At 45.8% G+C, this 23983-nt stretch overlaps 1 protein-coding gene across 4 annotated transcripts in view; it reads right to left on the reverse strand.

The window, feature by feature from the left end:
• Positions 1–23983, reverse strand: part of INPP4A (inositol polyphosphate-4-phosphatase type I A) — a 266919-nt gene that overhangs the window by 135040 nt on the left and 107896 nt on the right. For all 4 annotated transcript variants that reach the window (XM_063953338.1, XM_063953341.1, XM_063953340.1 and 1 more), the window contains exon 2: positions 4619–4688. The gene's annotated coding sequence lies outside the window, so the exon portion shown is untranslated. The remainder of the gene's footprint in view (positions 1–4618; positions 4689–23983) is intronic.

The following is a 23983-nucleotide window of genomic DNA, read 5'->3' on the forward strand; positions in this document are numbered from 1 at the left end:
TGACCTGCGCCTGGATCCATGACCCAGAAAGGCTGTACTCCAGCTGCAATATCTGCCAAGAACTGTACAGACTGCGCAAATGACTGTACATGGTGGCTCAGCATAAGCCTGTGAAGGCTGTACCATCCCTGCCATGACTACTGGTGTACCAGGAGTCATAGCAGCAGGCACAGTCGACGGAGGAGCCAACAAGTGATCAACTTACTGGGACATCACATGCGTCAATGCAGAAGCCCAAGCTGGTTCTTCAGGCACTTGTGTCACTGTAGGCGATTCTCTTCTTGAAACTGTAAAACAACGGTAGCACATGGCATCGCTGTACGGATCACAAGTGCGTGGCACAGGTGTAGTGACCTCCTTGTCAACTCTGACCTTAGGAGGCATATTTCCCCACAAAAAAACTTCACAAACTGAGACCCAGCTGAAAGTGAAGTAACTGTAGTGCCAGGGAGTACAACTATCCCATACTGCAAGCAGTACGGCAGCTGTAACAATACCAGATAGTGCAATAATACTTTCAGTTATTTACACATTCCAAGGTTTGTTCCAATATGGTGAGTGGCAAAAGAAAAAGTTCACATGCACAACCCACAAGCAAATTGAACTCTCAAAGAACTAAAAGAAGTGGGTGCCAGTGGATAACGTGGGGGGGGGGGGGGGGAGGGGGGGATTGGGATGATGAGGTGGAACCACCTGTAATATTAGGGGGAACTAGTTCCCCCACCTCCATTGCCCTGCACAGTAGTTCCAAACAGAAAAACATGCCCCATCACATCCATCAATAGATGCATACCCTCCAACTGTACCTTTTTGGCAGGTACAGTACCTTTTTTTTATGGTCTGTACCGATTTTTGGCTCTCCAAACTTCCGCTTAAAGTATAGGAAAAGGGGCGTGACCATGCCCCCATTTACCCGTGGCCACACCCCCTTTTCGAATTTGTACCGATTTTTATGTGTAAAATGTTGGAGGGTATGTAGATGATGCAGGTGGCGCTAGTGTTACTGATGAGCTGCAGTCACCTCCCCCTTCCTCAGGTCCTGGTGGCTCCATGGTCCTCCTGCATTTAAAGCCCACCCCTGCTGGTACTCACACACGCTGTGTCTGTTGGACAGCATTCATCCCATCCTCAGGTCCCAGTTGCTTCCTTTTCCTGCATGGCATATGTGTTGTCATGCTCTCATCGCTGAAGTGAAGAAGAGCCGTAAAGAGGAGCAGGCTCTGTGCATCTTTAAGACAAGATGAGAGGGGGCTGGAGGGACAAGAGAGGTTCAGGAGCTTCTGGATGGATACAGGGCATGGAGCTGCTGGAGGGACAGAGGCGGTGAGCTGCTAGAGTGACAGAAGTAGATGTGTATAAGGTGCAAAACTGTGGGCATCATGTGTATAAGAGACACTACTGTGGTCATTCCGTTTAAGGGGCACTACTATTTTGGGCATTATATGTAAGGGGCACTACTACTGTGGACATTCTATATATAAGCGGCACTACTACTGTGGGCATTTTGTGCATAAGCAGCACTTCTGTGGGCATTATGTGCACAAGTGGTACTACTTTAGTCATTATGTGTAAGGGGCACTACAACTGTGGGCATTGTGTGTAAGGGGCACTACTGTGGGAATTGTGTATAAGGGGCACTACTGTGGGCATTGTATATAAGGGGCACTACTGTGTGACATAATGTGTATAAAGGGTACCACTGTGTAGTGCAATGTGAATATAGGGCACTACTGAGTGACGTAACCTGAATAAGTTGAATTACTATGTGGTGTAAAATGAATCAGGGGCACTACATGCGGTGTAATGTGAATTAGATTGTGCTACTGTGTGGTGTAATTTGAATTTGGGGTACTATTATGTGACCATGCTGCTTCTTTGTGAGATCAATGTCCCTTTATAAAGTCTGGGAAGTACGGCACCAATTTCTAGTTTGCAGGGGATTGCCGAAAACACTTGCACTGGCCCTGGCTCCTCTTAATGTGAGGGGGGGTGGGTGGTGGGGTAAATGAGTTCCATCACCTCTCCAGGACCACTTTAAGACCTGGTGGGCACTCATACTCAACACTCAAGCCATATGATGCAGACAGGAGTCTAGCAAAGGATCAGGCTCTGTGAGCAAGATACAGGGGAGAGGTCCCCACGTGGCAGAAGTCACCGACCAAGTCGTCAGTGCTGCCGCTGCCATCGCCAGGTGTTGTAGCTGCTGTATAGGCGTCCACTGGACGCCCATAATGCAGCTCAAAGAGAGAAAAAAACGACAAGGCTGAACACCAGCCCCACTCTGTGCCGCTCCTGCAATCGCCAAAGAAAAAAATGGCAGGTCCGGGCCAGAGGGGCAGGGTATAGGGGAAGGGGGACTGAGGTATGCTACGAACAGTGTCGGACTGGGTCATGTAGGGCCCACCGGGGGAATGCAGTGGTAGGGGCCCATGTTAGGGGTGTGGCCTGTATGCAGAGGGGGTGTGGCCTGCCACCTCATTGGTTTGACTAACCATTAGAGAGTGCAACGTCTGGGCCCCTTCATGAATATATACAGTAAATGCAGCTGATGCATGCATGATAATGTACCAGATTAATAACAGCAATGCGCTGTAGAAAATACACCATAGTCCAGTATAAGGTAACATATGTATAATGTATAATTCAAGTGCACAGTCTGGAACCTGATCCCTAGAGGAGGAGGAGGTGGGCCCCCAGGCAGTGGGGCCCACCGGTGGTTTCCCCAGTACCCCTGTGGGCCAGTCCAAGCCTGGCTACGAACACTTGTTGAACTCTTTGGTGCTGCTCACTCCCACACCACCAATACCCAGCGAACTAACATCTGCTGTGCCCCCTAGTGGACGCACTAGAAAGTAGCAATGTATTCCCTGTAAGAAGAGAAATAGAAAAACACTAGCAACCTTACAAGAAAACTTGTCTTTCCTGTCATACTGAGCACATTTTTGTGAGGCAATTTAGGTCACTTGCAAAGGAAATGTTCTAATGACTCAACACCACCCTAAACAAACGCCTTCAGATTTCTTTACAATTCCAGTATTTCACGCAGATGTGAAAAATAAATGAAGTAAAAATGCTTAAAGCATAGTCTTTATAACAATCTAACTGTTTAATTGCAAACTAAACTCAAGCTAAAGATGCTGAATGAAGTACGACATGCAGATACTAGTGCAGAGGTTCTCAAACGCGGTCCTCAAGGGACCCCAGCAGTCCAGGTTTTAGGTATATTCATGGTTCAGCACAGATGGTTAAATAAAATTGACTGAGGTGCTAATTAAGTCACCTGTGGCCAAGCATGGATATACGTAAAACCTGCACCCTTGGGGTGACTTGAGGACAGCGTGTGAGAACCTCTGTGTTAGTGGTAAGAATAATGAATACAGTTAATGTTACAATGAATCAAACGTCAGTACTGAGCTGAGCGGGGCAGGTAAAAAAAAAAAAAGAGAGACATACTGGAGACTGAGCAATGGAGAACTGCAAGGTGTTCACAGTTACAACAGCTCATATCATAAATGCTCTATGGAGTAATGAAAGAAATAAAATGTAATACAAAAGTGGTATATCCAACATATTGTAAATTGTCTGATTTTGTGTCATTTCAGTTTTTATTTTTACTGTAATGAGGGAACCTCGTCCATGCAAACTATCTCTTAAATTGTCTAAATCTTATTAATTAGCATGACCTCCACAGGATGATTAGGATTAGCAGGGTTTATGGCCCCACCTTTACCTATGTGGACCTGTGTTGTGCAGCCTGGGTTGGTTTTCATTATAGAAGTGGGACATTGTGCTGGTTGAGGATTTGGGAAGGGATACTGTCTATATTTTAATGATTTTTTTTTTTTTTTTTAAATAGAGCACAACATCTGTGGTCTGAGCAGGTATAATTATCAATAGCTTGCAGGACCCCGCTAGTCAGCCATGTGTGTTTTTTCTTGCAAGTGATGGACCAATAATCAGGGTATTTCCTCATATTCTCCATCAACCTGATCTGTGCTATTTTGATTTTCTATGTGATTTGCTATACCAACTGCCCAGCATTACAGTTCTGTTGTAACTTACAAACAAATGATGATGATGACAGTTTGCCGCACTCAGGACCCAGATGATGCATCAGTTTAAGCTGTGATGTTACTATAGTCATTTTATTCAGAGATCACAGTACGCATGTGAAGCATACTTCTCATTCAACAGGTGTGTATTAATACTAGCTACCTCTGTATATAATTACAGTAGCCACTCCCTGTGAAACTTGGGAATTCTCATAAAGGAAATGGGATAAACTTGATACACTTAGCAATGCATAAAACCAGCCATGGATGAAGGTACTCCCCGAGGTTTAGCTTGTTGTACCATTATACTACATAGTCGTGACATGATAACGAACAGACAACAAACCAAGAAATAGGTCAGAGCCCCAGCAGCGTGGGTAAAATATTTTACAGCTTTTCTGCAAAACAGACAGATGCTGCACAGTCTCTAGGCGCACCCATCCATATATACATACACACATATTACACTGTAGGTCATTAACCAAGAGTAATAGAAGAACAGGGACAAAAGACATTTTACCCAGAGCAAAGATGGAAAGAGTACATAACTGGCTAATAGTACTCACTTTGTTCATCTTGGCACCAGTTCCACAGTGCTGTAACATTTCCTCCTGCTAGGCACTCATTTATCACTTACTGCAAAATAAAACAGAAAATATGACACATTAACAATTTATCAGAAATAGCACATGAATGAGGGTACACTCCACTGTGCGGGTGTGTACCCCATTTTCCTGAATCTACATAAAGTTATACTAGATAGGATGTCATCAGCTCATGTGTTAGTATTTGTTCAATTCACACCAATAGACTGTCCATAAAAAGAACAGCAACAAATACATTAATATTACACACTTTGTAATGTATCGGTCAACCGACAAACGATATATTGCTAGTAGATCGGCAGGTGTGTACAGGTCATATGTCTTTAGTCAACGCCATTCACAGATATATTCGGCAGAATGTAATGGCATCCCAGATCGCCGGAGGTGCGGGATGCCGGCTGATCTCAGATGGGTTTTTTTAAAGGGGCAATCACTTACAAGGCATGGTTTTAAAAAAAAACATCAGAGGACGGACGGCATCCCGCACCTCCGGCAATCATGGACGCCATTACATCCCGCCCATTGTGTCTCCCCGTAGAAGAGCTGATGCCAATAGATCACACAGATATATCTGTGCATCAGCATGCGAGGACGGGTAACCTGCCAACCAACATGTTATGCGGTCGCAGGAGCCCCGACAGTGACATCACAACTGGGCAGGCACATTTAAATGCCTGTCCAGTTGCGATGTCTGGGCAGATATATAGAGCAGCCAATTGGTAAGGAAGTATAGCTTCCCAAACTGACCGTTCAGTTAGCGGGTTCATCGGTCGGTGGATCGGTCATTAAAGGGTGTACCCAGCCTTAGAATTACTAGTTTTCTACTTGCAATCAATATGTATCTGCCATTGAGTATCAGAAATAACAACAGTTAATAACAACATAGCGTGAAAAAAACAGAACCAATGCACATTAATTTGACAGACATCTCAAAGCTTCTAAAAGGTTACATTGTTGTGATGGTATTTCCATTTCCATCTGAACTAATGTTGCAGCAGTTATTGGAGTTATATTTAGTTGTTCCAATTATTTTTCATGGTACTGGGCAGCTAGTCCCTACACACATCCAATAATTTCGCAGGAAGTAACACAGGAGAGATCTCCATGGTGGAAGCTGCAGAGTGTAAATGCCAGTCTTATATAACCAATCTACATAATAGAAACACGCCTGCCTGTACAGTCATCTAACAAGTGCACAATAACACAGAGTACACATCTTGTGCATTATATAGCGAATGGATTATTATACTCTAGTGCTGAACATAATCTACAGAAAAGCAGTTAGAGAAGAATAATACTTTCAAAAGCTTCATTTGAAGAATGGTTTGAATATGAAATAATAATATCAAGATAACTGATAATAAAAAAACAAAAAACATTAATATGTAAGTATCACATAAATGTTACTCCCCTGCTCTTCATTTTGTCACTCAAACACTGGACTATCTGTTGCAATTAGGATAATATATACAGTATTCCAACAAATTCCCAAATTTCTCCTTTTAATTAATACATATCTGCCTAACACAATCATTGTTGTTTTGCCCACCAAACACGTATATAACTATATACACAGTTAGAATATATATGTATAGGTGGATGATGCATTTAAGAATTAAAAAAAAATATGTGGTTTTGGACATTGACACTACAATTGAGATTGCTTAACCTAAGTACACACTATGCAATTCTCAGGCCAACCTGTCAGATATTGCGTCATTGAGCCAATAATTGTGTAGTGTGTACGCTGCACCAGGGCCCGACAGTCGATATGTTGGTAACATCAATTTGTTATTGTTCAGAAAGTGCAGTGTGTACAGACCTCGGCCTGATGTCTAGCGTATATCGTAGGAAGACACTATATCGGTGAGACAATCTGGAGTAGAAAGGATCGCTTGGAAAAAACGGATTATTGGGTAGTGTATATTGTGCATATTGGACAACTTCGGGACGATCATTATCATTGGTCTAAATTGGTCTAGTCATGGCAAATTCTTATAGTGCGTACACAGCTTTAGGGGTATATGCAATTGCGGTCGAATTCCCGAAATTGTCGAAAAACTGGACTTTTTTGCCCAAAAAAAAAAATTCGACAATGCAATTCAGTACTTTCCGTCCAAAAAACGGACTTTCAAAATTCGACTTTTTAAAATTCGACATTTGTCAAATTCGACATTTCTGCATTGGTACAAATGCGGCAATTCGCCAAAAGTATATTCAATTGAAGTTTGGAAATTCGACAACAGTGCTTTTAGACAGTAAATTCGTCATTTTCAATCCGCCACACTTTGGTGGCGGAATCTAATAAAAAAAAATTTAAAACATGTTTTTTTTGGTGTTTTTTTTGTAATAGCATATCTATTTATATTAGAAGGGATTAGGTACTTGGTTTGTCTATTTTGGAGGCACAAGTATTATTTATATGCTGTCTGTAAAACCTATGAATAATTAACTCCCTGTGCAAATATAATACAATTGTACCCTTCTCAGCCAGGGCCATCTTAACATAATAGCACACTCGGCAGCTGTCCAAGCCCACGATTCTAGGGGCCTTCAAGCAGGGGTATGCTGGGCTAGTGCCTCCAGAGCTTCTTGAAGGGCAGGTAAATAATTCAGCTTGGTCGTTGGATTGTGAATCCTGTTCTTGCAGAATTTAGACTTCCAAAGGGGAGAGGTGGCTTATTTTACAGCGTGAAAGGTGGTGATGAGGGGTTCACAGTTTAAGTCATCTACTTGACTTTGATGCAAAACGACCCCTGACATTGCTCGAGGCAACGGTGAAATTCAAGATCCTGTGGACTTATCCACTAACTTACTTTCAGGCACATTACACAGCATCTGTGGTGTAGGCATTCTCAGATGCCGACTGGCATAATCTGTTAGACAAATGTCTTCTAAAACAATACCCTCATGTAAGGCCATTGTTATCTATTATAGATTCCTAAGGGAGGACCTAGATCATTGTTCAATCAGAGATGCGCCAATGGCTGACACAATTCCCAACTCTTCCTATTAATGACTTCGTACGAGGATTGCGGAGGTCGCGTACACTGATGACTGCTAGTACATATACAGACGTGTCCTCATACATCTAGCCTCAATACTCCATGCACCGCAAGATGCCTGGCATTAGTGAGCTGGCAGTTCACTCTGCTAACGTCTGGCAACTTTTTTGACGAAAATGCATTTTTATTGCATCGCTATGTGAATAAGACGCATTAGCGGACTTTGCTGATTACATATCTGCATACGAAATGCTATGCTACAGTGTTCTCCAGGAAAACACTGTAACGTAGCATTTTGTATGCAGATACAGCCGCATTCGTACACAGAATATAGGCATGCTGCATATACATTTTAATCAGCAGAGTCTGCTTGTGAGTCTTATTCACATAGTTTAACATGACTGCAGCAACCATGAGGGAGGACACATCTGCAATGAGCTTTTCTTAAATGTATATCGTAGAACTTACATGTCCCTCCACATATGGTAAGATTGGGTTGATAATATTCTCATACTTGTCCTAGATGTGCTAGGGAGGAGGCTGACCTTTATCACCATCTCTGGTAGTGTCCAGTGGTCCAGGGCTTCTAGGGGCGGGTAGGGTGGGAGGCAGAGATCCACCTGGTCAACTTTGTGCCTTTCACTCCTGAATGGGCTGTTCTGGGCATTTTTACGAGTGGGAAGAGGCTTATTCCGGGCAGTAGGATATCATTGCTTGCTGTGCTGTGGCAAAAAAAGGCCAATCTTCAAGAACGTTTACACCCAACCAATATTCATTTCCATTTATATAAGGAGAAACTTACTTTTATTTTTTGGAATAGACTGGGTAGAGATGATGTTTGATAAGGAGAAGGAGGACTCTTCCTTTTTTGATACATTGGAAAGTTTTATTGCATTTTTGCCAACCTCAACGCGATGCCAGAGCTATCATACCATGCGTCTGACCCAGTGGTGCGAAACTCACATTCTGGGTGAATCTTCTATTACATTGCCCAATGGGCGAGTTCCAAACACCTTTTTAATTTACTTTTGTTTTTAATTGTGTCTCTCACATTTATATCCAAGCATTATCTACGTGTCCACATTTTACACAAGTCTTGAGCTGTATGAACACCTATATATTGTAAAGAATGCCCATGGAAGTGCGCTGGGATATGTTTATTGTATATTGCTTATCACTACGTGTAATATTTTTATGCTGGACTCATGCCTAGGTCTTGAAAATTTGTCTACTGTGTTTTTGCTTCAATAAAAAAAAAAAAGTTTGGAATAAAATACTCTGAAATGTGTTGGTATTGCAGTGTTTTGTGTGACATGCACTGTGATACTGATAACTGTTCTAAAACACATCAAGATTCTTGAATGCAACCTAAGCTATTGATACCAAACTTTTCATTGTAATAAACAAAAGCAGGCACAATGTAAACCAGGCTTTGATCGCTTGCTCTCCATTTCTCAAACTGTTAATGCCACATGAACTTGAACATAAATAGACCACATATGTGGTTACACAAAAGGCACAATCGGTGCAGTCAATAACCAAATATACAGACTGTCAGTCAACCACATATACAGGTCAATACACTTTACCCCCAAGACCGAGATTAGAAATTTTGGGGCCCGGTACACAGATACTGTATCTAAGGCCCCCTCCCCCATCAACATATATATATATATATATATATAAAAATAAATATAAAATAAGATTTTACTCACCGGTAAATCTATTTCTCGTAGTCCGTAGTGGATGCTGTGAACTCCGTAAGGACCATGGGGAATAGACGGCTCCGCAGGAGACTGGGCACATCTAAAGAAAGATTTAGGACTATCTGGTGTGCACTGGCTCCTCCCCCTATGACCCTCCTCCAAGCCTCAGTTAGGACACTGTGCCCGGAAGAGCTGACACAATAAGGAAGGATTTTGAATTCCGGGTAAGACTCATACCAGCCACACCAATCACACCATATAACTCGTGATAGGAACCCCGGTTAACAGTATGATAACAAATGGAGCCTCTGAACAGATGGCTCGCCATAACAACCCTGATTTTTGTAACAATAACTTTGTACAAGTATTGCAGACAATCCGCAGTAGGGATGGGCGCCCAGCATCCACTACGGACTACGAGAAATAGATTTACCGGTGAGTAAAATCTTATTTTCTCCGACGTCCTAGTGGATGCTGGGAACTCCGTAAGGACCATGGGGATTATACCAAAGCTCCCAAACGGGCGGGAGAGTGCGGATGACTCTGCAGCACCGAATGAGAGAACTCAAGGCCCTCCACAGCCAGGGTATCAATTTTGGAGAATTTTGCAAACGTGTTTGCCCCTGACCAAGTAGCAGCTCGACCAAGTTGTAAAGCCGAGACCACTCGGGCAGCCGCCCAAGATGAGCCCCCTTCCTTGTGGAATGGGCTTTTACAGATTTAGGCTGCGGTAGTCCACCGCAGAATGCGCAAGCTGAATAGTGCTACAAATCCAGCGCGCTATAATCTGCTTAGAAGCAGGAGCACCCAGCTTGTTGGGTGCATCCAGGATAAACAGCGATTCAGTTTTCCTGACTCCAGCCGTCCTGGAAAAATAAATTTTCAGGGCCCTGACTACGTCCAGTAACTTGGAATCCTCCAAGTCCCTAGTAGCCGCAGGCACCACAATAGGTTGGTTCAAGTGAAAGACTGATACCACCTTCGGGAGAAAGTGAGGACGAGTCCTCAACTCTGCCCTATCCATATGGAAAGTCAGGTAAGGGCTTTTTCATGACAAAGCCGCCAATTCTGACACATGCCTGGCCGAAGCCAGAGCCAACACATGACCACTTTTCATGTGAGATATTTCAAATCCACGGTTTTAAGTGGCTCAAACCAATGTGATTCCAGGAACTCCAAAACCACATTGAGATCCCAAGGTGCCACTGGGGTACAAAAAGGGGCTGAATATGCAGCACTCCCTTACAACGTCTGAACTTCAGGCAGACATCCTTCCTGGCTTTGATCAGGATAAGAATGACTTCCTCCGGAATGCCTTTTTCACTCAGAATCCGGCATTCAACCGCCATGCCGTCAACGCAGCCGCGGTAAGTCTTTTAACAGACAGGGCCCCTGCTGCAGCAGATCCTGTCTGAGTGTCAGAGGCCATGGGTCCTCTGAGATCATCTCTTGAAGTTCCTGGTACCAAGCCCTTCTTGGCCAATCCGGAACAATGAGTATAGTTCTTACTCCTCTTTTTCTTATTATCCTCAGTACCTTGGGTATGAGAGGAGAGGAGGGAACACATAAACCGACTGGTACACCCGTGGTGTCACTAGAGCGTCCACAGCGATCGCCTGAGGTTCTCTTGACCTGGAGCAATATCTTTTTTATTGAGGCGGGACGCCATCATGTCCACCTGTGGTCTTTCCCAACGGTTTACCAGCATTTGGAAGACTTCTGGATGAAGTCCCTATTTTCCCGGGTGGAGTCTGCTGCGGAAGTCTGCTTCCCAGTTGTCCACTCCCGGAATGAACACTGCTGCCAGTGCTACCCCATGATTTTCCGCCCAACGGGGAATCCTTGTGGCTTCTGCCATTGCCCTCCTGCTTCTTGTGCCGCCCTGCCTGTTTACATGGGCGAGCACCGTGATGTTGTCTGATTGGATCAGTACGGCTGGTTTTGAAGCAGGGGCCTTGTTTGGGTTAGGGCCTTGTAAATGGCTCTTAGCTCCAGAAAATTTATGTGAAGTGAAATCTCCTGTCTTGACCACAGTCCTTGGAATTTCACTCCCTGTGTGACTGCACCCCAGCCCCGAAGGCTGGCATCCGTGGTCACCAGGACCCAGTCCTGTATTCCAAATCTGCGGCTCTCTAGTAGATGAGCCCTCTGCAGCCACCACCGCAGCGACACCCTGGTTCTTGCCGACCGGGTTATCCGCTGCTGTATCTGGAGATGGGACCCGGACCATTTGTCCAACAGGTCCCACTGGAAATTCCTTGCGTGGAACTTTCCTAATGGAATTGCTTCGTACGAAGCTACCATTTTTCCCAGGACTCGTGTGCATTGATGTACCGACACCTGTCCCGGTCTTAGGAGGTTTCTGACAACTCCTCGGCTTTTTCCATTGGAAGAAACACTTTTTTCTGGTCTGTTTCCAGAATCATTCCCAGGAACAGAAGACGTGTCGTCGGGACCAGCTGTGACTTTGGAATTGAGAATCCAGCCCTGCTGTTGCAGCACTTCCCGAGAAAGTGCTACCCCCTTACCAACTGTTCCTTGGAGCTCGCCTTTATTAGGAGATCGTCCAAGTACGGGATAAGTAAACTCCCTTCTTGCGAAGGAGTATCATCATTTCGGTCATTACCCTGGTAAAGACCCTCTGTGCCGTGGATAATCCAAACGGCAGCGTCTGGAACTGATAGTGACAGTCCTGTACCACAACCTTGAGGTACTCCTGGTGAGGAGGGCAAATGGGGACATGCAGGTAAGTATCCTTGATGTCCAGAGAGACCCTGTAACCCCCCTCGTCCAGGTTCGCAATAATCGCCCTGAGCGATTCCATCTTTAACTCGAATCTTTTGTTATGTGTGTTCAAGGATTTTAAATTTAAGATGGGTCTCACCGAACCGTCCGGTTTCGGTACCACAAACATTGTGGAAAAGTAACCCTTTTCCTGTTGAAGGAGGGGTACCTTGATAATCACTTGCTGTGAATACCGTTTTTGGATAGCCACCAACACTGCCTCCCTGGCAGAGGGAGTTGCCGGTAAGGCAGATTTTAGGAAACGGCGGGGGGGAGACGTCTCGAATTCCAGCCTGTACCTCTGAGATACTGTTTGAAGAACCCAGGGATCCACCTGTGAGAGAGCCCACTGTGCGCTGAATCTCTGAGAGGGGCCCCCACCGTACCCGGGTCCGCCTGAGCAGCCCCAGCGTCATGCTGTGGACTTACCGGACGCAGGGGAGGACTTCTGCTCTTGGGAACTAGCTGTGTGCTGCAGCTTTTTCCCTCTACCTTTTCCTCTTCGCAGAAAAGATGAGCCTCTAGTCCTCTACTTTTCTGGGGCCGAAGGGACTGTACCTGATACTACAGTGCTTACTTTTGCTGTGGGGTAGCTTGTGGCAAAAGTTTTGATTTCCCAGCCGTAGCTGTGGAAACGAGGTCTGAAAGACCATCCCCAAACAGTTCCACCCCCTTATAGGGCAAACTGCCATGTGCCGTTTTGAATCAGCATCGCTCGACCATTGCCGAGTCCATAACCCCCGTCTGGCGGCAATGGTTTTACATATCGCTTATTAGTGATGCCAGCGTCTTTTATATGCTCTATTTTCAGCAAGATATTGTCCCTATCTATAGTATAAATATTATCCGACAGGGAATCTGACCACGCAGCTGCCGCACTGCACATCCATGCGGAGGCAATAGCAGGTCTCAATATAATGCCCGTGTGTGTGTATATAGCTTTAAGGGTAGTTTTCTGCTTTCTATCAGCAGGTACTTCAGAGCGGCCGTATCCGGAGACGGTAGTGCCACCTTTTTTAATAAGCGTGTAACCGCTTTATCTACCCTAGGGGGTATTTCCCAACGTGACCTATCCTCTGGCGGAAAAGGGTACGCTGCTTAGAAATTATCAATTTCTTATCGGGGGAAGTCCACGCTTCCTCACACACCTCATATCAATTCCTCAGATGTAGGAAAACTACTGGTAGTTTTCTGTCACCAAACATAATACCCTTTTTTGTGGTACCTGGGGTATTATCAGAAATGTGTAATACATTTTTCATTGCCTCAATCATGTAACGGGTGGCCCTATTGGAAGGTACACTAGTCTCATCGTCGTCGACACTGGAGTCGGTATCCGTGTCAACATCTGTGTCTGCCATCTGAGGTAGCGGGCGTTTTAGAGCCCCTGATGACATTTGAGACGCTTGGACAGGCACAAGCTGAGCAGCCGGCTGTCCTATGTCGTCAAACCTTTTATGTAAGGAGTTGACACTGTCACGTAATTCCTTCCATAAGTCCATCCACACCGGTGTCGACCCCGCAAGGGGGTGACATCCCATTCACAGGCATTTGCTCCGCCTCCACATCATTATCCTCATCATACATGTCGACACAGCAGTACCGACACACAGCACAAACACAGGGAATGCTCCGACAGAGGACAGGACCCCACAAAGCCCTTTGGGGAGACAGAGGGAGCGTATGCCAGCACACACCAGAGCGCTATATACCACAGGGATATCACTATACAGAGTGTTTTTCCCTTATAGCTGCATAATATATTTATACTGCGCCTAATTTATGCCCCCCCTCTCTTTTTAACCCTTTTCTGTAGTGCAGGACTGCAGGGGAGAGCCAGGGAGCGATCCCTCCAGCGGGGCTGTGAGGGAAAATGGCGCCAGTGTGCTGAGGGAGATGGCTCCGCCCCTTTTTCGGCGGGCTTTCTCCCGCTATTGTAAAAGTTCTGGCAGGGGTTAATAATAAGAATTTACTTACCGATAATTCTATTTCTCATAGTCCGTAGTGGATGCTGGGGACTCCGAAAGGACCACGGGGAATAGCGGCTCCGCAGGAGACTGGGCACAAAGTAAAAGCTTTAGGACTAGCTGATGTGCACTGGCTCCTCCCCCTATGACCCTCCTCCAAGCCTCAGTTAGGATACTGTGCCCGGACGAGCGTACACAATAAGGAAGGATTTTGAATCCCGGGTAAGACTCATACCAGCCACACCAATCACACCGTACAACTTGTGATCTGAACCCAGTTAACAGCATGATAACAGAAGGAGCCTCTGAAAAGATGGCTCACAACAACAATAACCCGATTTTTGTAACAATAACTATGTACAAGTAATGCAGACAATCCGCACTTGGGATGGGCGCCCAGCATCCACTACGGACTATGAGAAATAGAATTATCGGTAAGTAAATTCTTATTTTCTCTAACGTCCTAGTGGATGCTGGGGACTCCGAAAGGACCATGGGGATTATACCAAAGCTCCCAAACGGGCGGGAGAGTGCGGATGACTCTGCAGCACCGAATGAGAGAACTCCAGGTCCTCCTCAGCCAGGGTATCAAATTTGTAGAATTTAGCAAACGTGTTTGCCCCTGACCAAGTAGCTGCTCGGCAAAGTTGTAAAGCAGAGACCCCTCGGGCAGCCGCCCAAGATGAGCCCACTTTCCGTGTGGAATGGGCTTTTACAGATTTTGGCTGTGGCAGGCCTGCCACAGAATGTGCAAGCTGAATTGTACTACAAATCCAACGAGCAATCGTCTGCTTAGAAGCAGGAGCACCCAGCTTGTTGGGTGCATACAGGATAAACAGCGAATCAGATTTCCTGACTCCAGCCGTCCTGGAAACATATATTTTCAGGGCCCTGACTACGTCCAGCAACTTGGAATCCTCCAAGTCCCTAGTAGCCGCAGGCACCACAATAGGCTGGTTTAAGTGAAATGCTGAAACCACCTTAGGGAGAAATTGAGGACGAGTCCTCAATTCTGCCCTGTCCGTATGAAAAATTAGGTAAGGGCTTTTATAGGATAAAGCCGCCAATTCTGAGACACGCCTGGCTGAAGCCAGGGCTAACAGCATTACCACTTTCCATGTGAGATATTTTAAGTCCACAGTAGTGAGTGGTTCAAACCAATGTGATTTTAGGAATCCCAAAACTACATTGAGATCCCAAGGTGCCACTGGAGGCACAAAAGGAGGCTGTATATGCAGTACTCCCTTGACAAACGTCTGAACTTCAGGAACAGAAGCCAGTTCTTTTTGGAAGAATATTGACAGGGCCGAAATTTGAACCTTAATGGACCCTAATTTGAGGCCCATAGACAGTCCTGTTTTCAGGAAATGCAGGAAACGACCCAGTTGAAATTCCTCTGTAGGGGCCTTCCTGGCCTCGCACCACGCAACATATTTTCGCCAAATACGGTGATAATGTTGTATGGTTACATCCTTCCTGGCTTTGATCAGGGTAGGGATGACTTCATCCGGAATGCCTTTTTCCTTCAGGATCCGGCGTTCAACCGCCATGCCGTCAAACGCAGCCGCGGTAAGTCTTGGAACAGACATGGTCCCTGCTGGAGCAGGTCCTTTCTTAGAGGTAGAGGCCACGGGTCTTCCGTGAGCATCTCTTGAATTTCCGGGTACCAAGTCCTTCTTGGCCAATCCGGAGCCACGAGTATAGTCTTTACTCCTCTCCTTCTTATGATTCTCAGTACTTTTGGTATGAGAGGAAGAGGAGGGAACACATACACTGACTGGTACACCCACGGTGTTACCAGAGCGTCCACAGCTATTGCCTGAGGGTCCCTTGACCTGGCGCAATATCTGTCTAGTTTTTTGTTGAGGCGGGACGCCATCATGTCCACCTTTGGTTTTTCCCAACGGTTCACAATCATGTGGAAGACTTCTGGGTGAAGTCCCCACTCCCCCGGGTGAAGATCGTGTCTGCTGAGGAAGTCTGCTTCCCAGTTGTCCACTCCCGGAATGAACACTGCTGACAGTGCTATCACATGATTCTCCGCCCAGCGAAGAATCCTTACCACTTCCATCATTGCCCTCCTGCTTCTTGTGCCGCCCTGTCTGTTTACGTGGGCGACTGCCGTGATGTTGTCCGACTGGATCAACACCGGCTGACCCTGAAGCAGAGGTCTTGCCTGACTTAGGGCATTGTAAATGGCCCTTAGTTCCAGGATATTTATGTGAAGTGACGTTTCCATGCTTGACCACAAGCCCTGGAAATTTCTTCCCTGTGTGACTGCTCCCCAGCCTCTCAGGCTGGCATCCGTGGTCACCAGGACCCAATCCTGAATGCCGAATCTGCGGCCCTCTAGGAGATGAGCACTCTGTAACCACCACAGGAGAGACACCCTTGTCCTTGGAGACAGGGTTATCCGCTGATGCATTTGAAGATGCGATCCGGACCATTTGTCCAGCAGATCCCACTGAAAAGTTCTTGCGTGGAATCTGCCGAATGGAATCGCTTCGTAAGAAGCCACCATCTTTCCCAGGACCCTTGTGCATTGATGTACTGACACTTGGCCTGGTCTTAGGAGGTTCCTGACTAGGTCGGATAACTCCTTGGCTTTCTCCTCCGGGAGAAACACCTTTTTCTGTACTGTGTCCAGAATCATCCCTAGGAACAGCAGACGTGTCGTCGGAATCAGCTGCGATTTTGGAATATTTAGAATCCATCCGTGCTGTCGTAGTACTACTTGAGATAGTGCTACTCCGACCTCTAACTGTTCTCTGGACCTTGCCCTTATCAGGAGATCGTCCAAGTAAGGGATAATTAAGACGCCTTTTCTTCGAAGAAGAATCATCATTTCGGCCATTACCTTGGTAAAGACCCGGGGTGCCGTGGACAATCCAAACGGCAGCGTCTGAAACTGATAGTGACAGTTCTGTACCACAAACCTGAGGTACCCTTGGTGAGAAGGGCAAATTGGGACATGGAGGTAAGCATCCTTGATGTCCAGAGACACCATATAGTCCCCTTCTTCCAGGTTCGCTATCACTGCTCTGAGTGACTCCATCTTGAACTTGAACCTTTTTATGTAAGTGTTCAAGGATTTCAGATTTAAAATGGGTCTCACCGAGCCGTCCGGCTTCGGTACCACAAACAGCGTGGAATAATACCCCTTTCCCTGTTGTAGGAGGGGTACCTTGATTATCACCTGCTGGGAATACAGCTTGTGAATGGCTTCCAATACCGCCTCCCTGTCGGGGGGAGACGTTGGTAAAGCAGACTTCAGGAACCGGCGAGGGGGAGACGTCTCGAATTCCAATTTGTACCCCTGAGATACTACCTGCAGGATCCAGGGGTCCACTTGCGAGTGAGCCCACTGCGCGCTGAAATTCTTGAGACGGGCCCCCACCGTGCCTGAGTCCGCTTGTAAGGCCCCAGCGTCATGCTGAGGACTTGGCAGAAGCGGGGGAGGGCTTCTGTTCGTGGGAAGAGGCTGTTTGCTGCAGTCTTTTTCCCCTTCCTCTGCCCCGGGGCAGATATGAGTGGCCTTTTGCCCGCTTGCCCTTATGGGGACGAAAGGACTGAGCCTGAAAAGACGGTATCTTTTTCTGCTGCGAGGTGACTTGGGGTAAAAAGGTGGATTTTCCAGCCGTTGCCGTGGCCACCAGGTCCGATAGACCGACCCCAAATAACTCCACCCCTTTATACGGCAATACTTCCATATGCCGTTTGGAATCCGCATCCCCTGACCACTGTCGCGTCCATAATCCTCTTCTGGCAGAAATGGACATCGCACTTACTCTTGATGCCAGAGTGCAAATATCCCTCTGTGCATCTCGCATATATAGAAATGCATCCTTTAAATGCTCTATAGTCAATAATATATTGTCCCTGTCCAGGGTATCAATATTTTCAGTCAGGGAATCCGACCAAGCCACCCCAGCACTGCACATCCAGGCTGAGGCGATTGCTGGTCGCAGTATAATACCAGTATGTGTGTATATACTTTTAAGGATATTTTCCAGCTTCCTATCAGCTGGTTCCTTGAGGGCGGCCGTATCAGGAGACGGTAACGCCACTTGTTTTGATAAGCGTGTGAGCGCCTTATCTACGCTAGGGGGTGTTTCCCAACGCGCCCTAACCTCTGGCGGGAAAGGGTATAATGCCAATAATTTTTTAGAAATTAGCAGTTTTTTATCGGGGGAAACCCACGCTTCATCACACACCTCATTTAATTCATCTGATTCAGGAAAAACTACGGGTAGTTTTTTCACACCCCACATAATACCCTTTTTTGTGGTACTTGTAGTATCAGAAATGTTCAAAACCTCCTTCATTGCCGTGATCATGTAACGTGTGGCCCTACTGGAAAATACGTTTGTTTCCTCACCGTCGACACTGGAGTCAGTGTCCGTGTCAGTGTCTGTATCGACCTGAGGTAACGGGCGTTTTATAGCCCCTGACGGTGTTTGAGACGCCTGTACAGGTATTAACTGATTTGCCGGCTGTCTCATGTCGTCCACAGTCTTTTGTAAAGTGCCGACACTATCACGTTATTCTTTCCATAAGACCATCCAGTCAGGTGTCGACTCCCTAGGGGGTGACATCACTAACACAGGCAATTGCTCCGCCTCCACACCATTTTCCTCCTCATACATGTCGACACAGCGTACCGACACACAGCACACACACGGGGAATGCTCTGACAGAGGACAGGACCCCACTAGCCCTTTGGGGAGACAGAGGGAGAGTTTGCCAGCACACACCAGAGCGCTATATATATATAGGGATAACCTTATATAAGTGTTTTTCCCTAATATAGCTGCTGTATATATTAATATGCCAATTTAGTGCCCCCCCTCTCTTGTTTTACCCTGTTTCTGTAGTGCAGGACTGCAGGGGAGAATCAGGGAGCCTTCCTCCAACGGAGCTGTGAGGAAAAAATGGCGCTTGTGTGCTGAGGAGATAGGCTCCGCCCCTTTTTCGGCGGCCTTTCTCCCGCTTTTTTGTGGAAAACTGGCAGGGGTTAAATACATCCATATAGCCCAGGAGCTATATGTGATATATTTTTAGCCATTTAAGGTATTTTCATTGCGTCCCAGGGCGCCCCCCCCCCAGCGCCCTGCACCCTCAGTGACCGGAGTGTGAAGTGTGCTGAGAGCAATGGCGCACAGCTGCGGTGCTGTGCGCTACCTTATTGAAGACAGGACGTCTTCTGCCGCCGATTTTCCGGACCTCTTCACTCTTCTGGCTCTGTAAGGGGGCCGGCGGCGCGGCTCCGGGACCCATCCATGGCTGGGCCTGTGATCGTCCCTCTGGAGCTAATGTCCAGTAGCCTAAGAAGCCCAATCCACTCTGCACGCAGGTGAGTTCGCTTCTTCTCCCCTTAGTCCCTCGATGCAGTGAGCCTGTTGCCAGCAGGTCTCACTGAAAATAAAAAAACCTATTTAAACTTTTACTCTAAGCAGCTCAGGAGAGCCACCTAGATTGCACCCTTCTCGTTCGGGCACAAAATCTTAACTGAGGCTTGGAGGAGGGTCATAGGGGGAGGAGCCAGTGCACATCAGCTAGTCCTAAAGCTTTTACTTTGTGCCCAGTCTCCTGCGGAGCCGCTATTCCCCATGGTCCTTTCGGAGTCCCCAGCATCCACTAGGACGTTAGAGAAAAACACCTATATAGCCCCTGGGGCTATATATGGTGTCAGTTCGCCAGCCAAGGTGTTAATATTGCTGCTCAGGGCGCCCCCCCCCCCAGCGCCCTGCACCCATCAGTGACCGCAGTGTGTGGTGTGCATGAGGAGCAATGGCGCACAGCTGCAGTGCTGTGCGCTACCTTGGAGAAGACAGAAGTCTTCAGCCGCCGATTTTCCGGACCACCTTCTTGCTTCTGGCTCTGTAAGGGGGACGGCGGCGCGGCTCCGGGAACGGACGACGAGGTCGGGACCTGTGTTCGATCCCTCTGGAGCTAATGGTGTCCAGTAGCCTAAGAAGCCCAAGCTACCACCACTTAGGTAGGTTCGCTTCTTCTCCCCTTAGTCCCTCGGTGCAGTGAGCCTGTTGCCAGCAGGTCTCACTGAAAATAAAAAACCTAACATATACTTTCTTCCTAGTAGCTCAGGAGAGCCCCTAGTGTGCATCCAGCTCAGCCGGGCACAGAAATCTAACTAAGGCTTGGAGGAGGGTCATAGGGGGAGGAGCCAGTGCACACCAGATAGTCCTAAATCTTTCTTTAGATGTGCCCAGTCTCCTGCGGAACCGTCTATTCCCCATGGTCCTTACGGAGTTCCCAGCATCCACTAGGACGTCAGAGATATATATATATATAGATTATATATATATATATATATATATATATATATATATATATATATATATATATATATATATATTAGTGTATTTGTATTCGGCACTCATGAAATAAACATCAGTCAGCTTGCCCGGTGCCCTCTAAATCAACTTTGCAGGTTGAAGATATAAGCACAATGAGCCGGCACTCCAGGACTTAATTCAAATAAACGGGTCCAGTCTCTCGATTTTGATGTGCAACGTTTCGGTTTTAATCACAAACCTTCGTCAGGCATATACATACAACAGAACAAGTCTTACCTATATAACAAATGAAATCACCAGGTGCAGTGCAGTCCAGGAAGCCCCAGAGTTAGACTTCCAGCTGATGTCATGCAGCATGGACTAATTACGTAACAAGAGAGTGTTAACCCTTCACCACACTACAGACATGGAAATGAATGAATGACGTTTAATATTCAAACAATACTTTGTAAATACAATGATCATCCACAGGATAAAATGCAACAAGTTATATCAAAGATTATATACGAGTATAGCAATCAGGGCGATTATACATCACCACATCACAATTGACTTAAATGGTTAACCAGGGGGAATCAATTAGATCAATTAATGAAAACAACATGTAGAGATGAAGAAAAACATCACAGAAAACTGCTGTAAGAAAGTGTTTCATTTAACTCCTTAGGTGTTACAGTGTTGAGCCTGTCAATCCACTGTGCTTCCCTTTGTAGCAAGAACCTAGATCTGTCACCACGTCTCCTGCTTTCTGGGACCATGTCTATCATTTTGTATTTTAATGAAGACAAAGTGTGTCCTCGTAACTTAAAATGTTTAGAAACAGGTTGTTCGGCTGGTTTGCCGTCAAGCGCGGATTTAATAGCTCTCCTGTGTTGGGCCATGCGTACTTTAAACATGCATGTGGTCTTCCCTATGTAGTATAATCCACAGGAGCAAATGATACACTACACCACATAGCGTGAGGTACATGTGAAACAATGTTGCAGTTTGATTCGTTTGCCAGAGTGCAGATGTACTATAGTGTCTCCTGTTTCTAGGTATGTGCAAGTGGTACACCGTAAACATTTATAATTACCAGTTTTTTTGGTAAGAAAATGTTGGGGTGCCTGGGAGTCAAAATCAGAAATGTCACTGTGCACAATCATGTCACGAATACTACGTCCTCGTTTATAACCAGGCATTATCAGTTCCTTGGATAAAGATGGTAAGTCAGGGTCAGTTTGAACAATAGGCCAAATACCCTTCGCCTTTGACATTAATCTAGTACTGGCAGTTGTATACTGATTCACATAAATCATTGTATTTGTTATTCGGCTCTGACTAGAAATGTCTGGTTCTTTAACCTTCGGCGCTGCGAGCGCCTTTTTCCTAGCACTGGTCAGTGCATTGTTGGAATATCCCCTTTCTAGGAACTTAGTGGTCATAATATCAAGCTGTTTACATTCATCATCAAAATTACTACAGATGCAATGTACTCTCAAGAACAGAGTACGGTAGACCCTTTTTAAGTGGAGCAGGATGATGGCTTGAAGCTAATAATAAATTGTTACAGTCAGTAGGCTTAGTGTAAAGAGAGGTACTTAACACCTCACCATCTCGACTCACAAGTACATCAAGAAAATGTATATATTTCTCCTGAATATCAAAAGTGAATTTGATATTGTTATCTTGTGTATTAATGTCAGCCATCATGCTCAAAAACTCACACCTCGTGCCTCGCCAAAGGAGGAACACGTCATCTATGTACCTGGTGTAGAAAATGATTTTGCTTGCATATTCAGGTTTACCAAAGAACAGATCATGTTCAACTTTGAACATAAGAGGCATTGGCATAGGCCGGTGCGACCGGAGACCCCATGGCACAGCCAAGAGTTTGTAAGTAATATTCCTTGTTGAATAGGAAGTAGTTACGTGTGAGACCCAATTGTAGTAATTTCACAAACAGAGATTTATCTGGACCATTGTACAGTGTATTGTTGCTAATCACGTTCTCAACAGCTGTAATACCTCGGCTGTGTGGAATGTTAGTGTATAAACTTACAACGTCAGCTGTACACAACCATGTCTCTGAAGTAATAGGGTCAAGATTACGCAGTTTACACAAAAAAGTTGACGTGTCCTTCAAATATGTCTGCTCATTCTGTATCACTGGTTGCAGGTAATGGTCTAAGTATCTTGCTAACTGGTAAAATATGGAATAACGAGCAGAAACAATTGGACGTCCCGGAGGCTTTGTCCGGTTTTTGTGCAGTTTGGGCAGGGTATATAGCACAGGGATTGTTGGTTCAGGGATCCTTAATGCCTCCATAGTTGAGGCATCAATGATTCCCTCATCAACTGCATACCTCAAACAGTCATTCAGTTCATGTTTATATAAATCAGTAGGATCTCTGTCCAATTTCTGATAAACGGCTGTATCTGATAGCTGTGCATAAGTCTCAGCAAGATAGTCTTGTAAGTCCTGTACAACTATCCATCCACCTTTATCAGCTGGACGGATAGTGATATCAGTTCTTGTAGAGAGTGACTTCAATGCAGAACGTTCAGCTGCAGAAAGGTTGTTAATCTTACCTCCGACATCAATAGTTGTGGACTCGATTTCTTTCGTCATGGTGCGTGAAAAGGCACGAATTGTGGAATTCAGGGATAAAGGGCAAAGTTAGATTTAGTCCGAACGGGACATGTAGATGTGGTGTCCTCAGTTGCTTTTGGTAAAGTATCCTTTTTGTCAAAGTATTCACTAAGGCGTAACTGTCTGCTGAAGTGTGCTAGGTCAATCTTGCTGTCAAATTGCCGGTGAGTGTTCGTAGGGACGAAGCTGAGACCTCGTCGTAACACTGCAGTCTCCGAAGGTGTAAGAGGACTAGAGGATAAATTAAAGATTATTTCTTTGTCTTTGAATTCTTTGCGCCTCTGCCTTTCACACTGGCTGCCTCATCTGGTTCTTCTTCTTTTGGTGCTCCTCTCTGAGCCCTGGTCTTGACGCCTAAAGGGATGTGCTTTGATCTCACTGCTGCACGTGCTCCTTCAGACTCACTTTGGGAACTAGCACTAGAATTGTCTGAATCTGGGAGGTTTTTTTCTGATTCCTAGCGTATCGTGGGCGGAATGGTTTCTGACCCCGTTGTCGGCTAGATGTCCAGTCGTACACCCGGTTCTCCTCGTAATCTCGTGATACAGCGGTGTATTTCTTTGACTTGAAATTGATCAGTTCACTTCTGTATTTGTCAATCTGTACTTGTAATTGATCTATCCAATTAGTGCTAGTGTCAGCCTTTAGTTCATCCAAGCAGGTAGATTCAAATGTCTCAATCTTCTCCCGTACCTCAGTCAGTTCTCGTGATGATTCTTCAATGACGAGGAGAATAAGGTCGAAGGATGCCTTATTAAGGACAGCTACCCACTTCCAACAGAATGACGGATTGTAGCGTCCAATTGTAGGATTATTGCGGATCCCGAATCCTCTAGGAATTTTGCGATCACGGTAGTAGTCCAACAAAGTTACTCCGTGTAGGTAAAAGTCAACTTCACGTTTTTTTAATTTCAG

The sequence above is a fragment of the Pseudophryne corroboree genome, chromosome 2 (assembly GCF_028390025.1).
Source record: "Pseudophryne corroboree isolate aPseCor3 chromosome 2, aPseCor3.hap2, whole genome shotgun sequence".
NCBI classification, from domain to species: domain Eukaryota; kingdom Metazoa; phylum Chordata; class Amphibia; order Anura; family Myobatrachidae; genus Pseudophryne; species Pseudophryne corroboree.